General features: G+C 48.3%; 1 protein-coding gene across 3 annotated transcripts in view; it reads right to left on the reverse strand.

Annotated features, from left to right (window-relative positions):
- Positions 1-3,080, reverse strand: part of nppcl (natriuretic peptide C-like) — a 6,691-nt gene extending 3,611 nt beyond the window's left edge. Inside the window, exons 1-4 of one of the 3 annotated variants that reach the window (XM_063198197.1) lie at positions 2,732-3,080; positions 1,929-2,238; positions 1,360-1,495; positions 434-587 (exon numbers count right to left, since the gene is read on the reverse strand). The gene's annotated coding sequence lies outside the window, so the exon portion shown is untranslated. Of the gene's footprint in view, positions 1-433; positions 588-1,359; positions 1,496-1,928 lie in introns of all 3 variants that reach the window. The other 2 variants (XM_063198196.1, XM_063198195.1) reach the window with 2 other exon arrangements.
- Between the last annotated feature and the right edge of the window lie 1,740 nt (positions 3,081-4,820).

Here is a 4,820-nt window from a genome sequence, read left to right on the forward strand (position 1 = left end):
ATCTGGAAAAAACACTGTGTTCATGCTCGGCCTGAGAATTAGGCTGAAAGAACATTATGCGGAAGTATTTGGCTGAAAAACAAAACATGCAGTCGCCCCTCACAAAAGTATGCAGAGTACATGTGTTCTACTGAGCTTAAATCCCGCACATGGCTTCAGGCCAGTGTGCCAGCCTACACACAGTCGATGATACCACAGACACACACACACGCACACGCACAACCATCGAAGTCAATGAGGCGTTTGTGCGTGCGTACACACACACACACACACACACACACACACACACACACACACACACACACACACACACAATCTTACTCTTCACCTGCCAGCATTTGTAAGCATGAATCACTCACAGCACATTCACTCACTGTGCAATAGGAGGGAAAAAAACTTAATTTTGAAAAAATAAAGAAAAACTGCCACTCACCTGCTTATAGTTTCACACTCCAACTCAGATGATGGGGTTTCAGTGTAGTCAGCTTCCAGCCCTAGACTCTGCTTTCCATCTCCACCAAGTCTTGGCGTCTGGTAGGCTGTTAGTTTACTCCCTCTCTCTGTCAATCTCACTTCTTAGACACCTGCTGACAGCATCATGCACACGCTCACTCACTCTGTCTGTCTTTTCAATTGATCTCTTTCTCTGTTTCTTCCACTGTCTTCTTTTTTGTCCTTGCTGTAGTAGTGCTTGGTGGCAGTCTTTCTGGAGTCGTGCCGTGCTGTGTCGTGCCGTGCCGTGCGTGCGTGTCTGTCTGCAGCTCAGCAGCGTTTCGGCTCAGGTTGTGTGTGGGATGTGCAGTGTGTATATAAGCTACTACCACCACCCCTCCCCTCCCCTCCACTCCCCTCCCCTCCTCCTCCACCCAACCCACTCACCCACACACACTCACACATACAAACACAATCACAGTGTGAGCTCAATCTAGTCTTATTGTCTCAATTGAAATGATGTCATGGCACAAGAGAGCTTGTTTCTACGGTGACCCCCCACCCACAGAGGGGTAAGGGTGTATATGTGCGTGCGTGTGTGTGTGTGTGTGTGAGGGGGGGTCATTTAGGAGGTTATCACTTTCTTCCAGACACACACCCACTCAATCACCCATCCACCTCCACATGCACGCACGCACGCACACACACGCACTCCTCTCTCAGTGAGGGGCAAGCTGTGGTCGTGCGGAGTGTGCTGAGCAACATTTGGTTCCCGCACTGCTGCCCCTTGCACCACGCATTCTTTTTCCGTGATCTCATCTTCCTCCTCCCTGTCTTTCTCTCTCTGTCTATCTTCCTCTGCCCCCCCCCTCCCCCCCCCCACACACACACACACACTACACACACACAGTCATACAACAAACCAACCTCCTCCTCCTCCTCTACTCTTCTTCAGAATTCTCCTCTTCCTCTCCCGGACAGGATCAGCAGCATGGCATCTCTTCTTTTATGTATTTATTTTCGCCTACTGCATGCCATCATCACCAGACTCTCCTTCAGGTATCTGAGAGCAGGGAAGCAGGCAGGTAGGTAGAGAGTGAAACAAGTTCTATTGGTAGGTAGACAGACAGGTAGGCAGATAAGTAAACAGATAAGTCGACAGAGAGTCAGGCTATAGGAGAAAGACAGGCTGGTAGAAAAGCAGGCAGACAGGCCTGGTAGATTGGGCAGACAGGGAGAGAAACAGGCCGACAGGTGGAGTCGGGCAAGGAGAGAGGCAGGCAGGTAGACAAGTCTGGTAGGTGGGCAGGTAGTGAGACAGGCAGGTCCTACCTGGCTGCGTCACACCTCTTTAATGACCTGCTTTTCACCCATAAGCACGGCCAACCTCAAGACAGACTTAGCAGGCTGGTAGACAGGCAGGTGGGCAGGTAGGCTGAAGAACAGAGAGACCTGGTAGGTTGATGGGTGTGTGTGTAGGCAGGTAGACAGCTCACCTCTTGCAGTGCTCCTTAATGATGACCCGTACCTCACCCACAAGCATTTCCCACCACAAGACAAGCTAGCAGGTAGACAGGCAGGTGGGCGAGTAGTAGGGGTGTGAAACGGACTCAAGCAGGCACAGGAGGCGGACTTTCTTTGGACGGCAGTTTATTTCCTTAACAGATCAGAATGGGCATTACTGCAGCATCCGAGCCAGGGAATCGCTTTTCTTGACTCCAAACATTTTAACACAGCAATGAAACAAAATACAATTCACCACTGGAGACATACCTTAACAGATCAGAATGGGCATTACTGCAGCATCTGTACAATAAAAATAAAAGTAACATTAATTTCACGAAGAACCGTATGCAACGTCATAGTTCCAGAGAGGGAGAGAGGCAAGCAGAATGCTCAGGCATGGAATCATTGCGGTTCGGAAAACCGATCAAACATTCAGAATTCTAAAGTACCATGCCACCAGAATACATGCATATACAGTGCCATATAACAGTGATACATAGTAGAGGTAAATATGATGTGAATTCTCATGCATACTTGCATAATTCATCCACAAAACGAACACTATGCTAACACATCTACTGCAGGTGTAGGAAGATGCTAATCTCCCAAAAGATCCTCGTGGTTAATAGAAAATGTAAATAACTTTCTTTACAACTTAGTAAATTTCCTGCATATCCCCACAGCGTGTACACAATTACATCATTAATAAGATACATCAAGTACACAGTTTACATTGCATTTTACGAAGAGGAAACAATAATTGAAAACAGAGCACATTAAATAGTAAACTTACCCGAGCCAGGGAATCGCTTTTCTGACTCGGCTACGGGAACCCCAGAGGGTCAAAACGCAACAGACCTGCAGTTCTCCGAAGTGCCACAAGGTGTCTCCAACGAACAATATTCTGCTCAATAATGGCAAAACTCATAAAAACTATATATTTCTCAACAGCATTTTCAACTCTGTTACACCCACCTCCCCTGAATTTTGCCAAATTAGAGCAGCAGCCATAAACTACATGCAGAGGGAAATCTACACACCGTAAGGAGGGTCGCCAAAAACTAGGGCAGCCAACCACAAGGTATCCAAGGAGGATGACATGGAGGAAGATTAAAGAATCCCACCAATCAACTGGCAGCAGGGTGCCTTCTACACCCCAAAAGACCCACCCCCTCTGTTTCTCCAAGGCCACTACAAAACAAAACAAAAAAAGAAGTGGAATAAGACATAGAGTTCATAATCCACAGTGGGGAAAACTAAGCTACAGAGGACCTAGAAATGGTCTGCACTAAGGGGTGTGTGTGAGAAATGGCCTGTCGTGACATTGTGTGTATCAGTCTGTTAACTGGTTTGATAATGCGACCAAACCTAGATCTCAGCCGTGTGGGGAAACTGGGATTGTTAGACAACGGACCTGAAGCTACTGTGTCACTCTGTGTGTGACTAACATCGGACCTGTGCGTTGTTACTGACTCCCTGTCATTGTGTGTGTGCGTGAACGTCTCTGCATCTGAGCCACAATTAATGGACATTTTTCTTGAGTCACCGGTAGCAACAGTGTTGCCAGTGTCAGGTGCCGGTGTATAGATGGGGCAACGGACTGATCTTCTGTGCAGTCCACACTCAACTCCATGTCACTAGAGACTCCTTCACTCTCTGATCTCCCATGCGAGCTCTCCGGGAAGGGCGACTGAGCAATCCATTCGACAGTTCTTCTCGCACTGTTCGTCGGCTCTGGGACAGTCGACTGCTGCGCACTGTCGCTGTGCACCTGAAGTTCCAGAGTAGAGTCATGGCCAGGATATTCAGCATGTTCGCTATGCAAGGAGCTGTTCTCTACAGCAGATGAGGCCCCATGTGAATCTGAGAACTGAGGAGAGGGTGAGGAATCAGGAGTGCTTGTGCCACCCACGGGCAGGAAATTCACCAGCATCAACAGGTTACGGTGGACGACCCTCTCCTGTCCAGTGATCGTGTCCTGAATTTTGTAAGTGTGAGTGTCACTATTTATGTTTACAACAGTGTAGATGGTTGATTCCCATCGATCCGCCACCTTTCTCTTCCCTCTTTCTCTCTTGTTTGCAACAAGTACACGGTCACCTACAGCAATGGTTGGGCCTTTCACCCGTCTGTTGTAGAGCACTGTGTGACGTTGTTGTTCCTTTTTGGCATGTTCCTGTGCTATCAACATGGCGTCCTTCAGATCTTTCTCTAGGGACGCAACATACTTGTCGTAACTGACTACATCAGGATCGTTCAAGACTGTACGAAACAGCACATCAACAGGCAAGCGTGGAGTACGTCCGAACATTAAATAAAAAGGGGCATACCCTGTCGTCTCATGAACTGTGCTGTTGTACATGAATGTCAGTGTCTGAAGTCGTCTTGGCCAAGTGACTTTGTTGTCTGGGGTAAGGGCGCGGATCATGTTGCCAAGAGTTCTATTAAAACGTTCCACACTGCCATTTCCCATGGGGTGGTATGGGGTGGTGTGAGACTTGCGCACCCCAGACAGCTGTAAAAGCTCCGCGACTAGCTCGCTCTCAAAGCTTGGTCCTTGGTCGCTGTGGATCCTCTCTGGGAGACCATACACACAGAAATATTTCTCCCAGAGGACTTTCGCTACCTGCTTGGCTGATTGGTCTCGGCAGGCAAAAGCTTGGGCTAATCTGGTAAAATGGTCAGTTATGACCAAAACGTCAACAGATTTGTTGTGAGAATCTTCAGCCGACCAGAAGTCGATACAGACCAGTTGGAGTGGCCTGGTAGAAGTAATGCTTTCCAGGGGGGCCCTGTCAACAGGTTCAGCTGTCTTGCTGACAATGCAACGTTTGCAATTGCGGACATGGTCTCTCACATCCCTATCGAGACTGAGCCAAAAG

This window comes from Engraulis encrasicolus, chromosome 5, assembly GCF_034702125.1.
Source record: "Engraulis encrasicolus isolate BLACKSEA-1 chromosome 5, IST_EnEncr_1.0, whole genome shotgun sequence".
Classification (NCBI taxonomy): domain Eukaryota; kingdom Metazoa; phylum Chordata; class Actinopteri; order Clupeiformes; family Engraulidae; genus Engraulis; species Engraulis encrasicolus.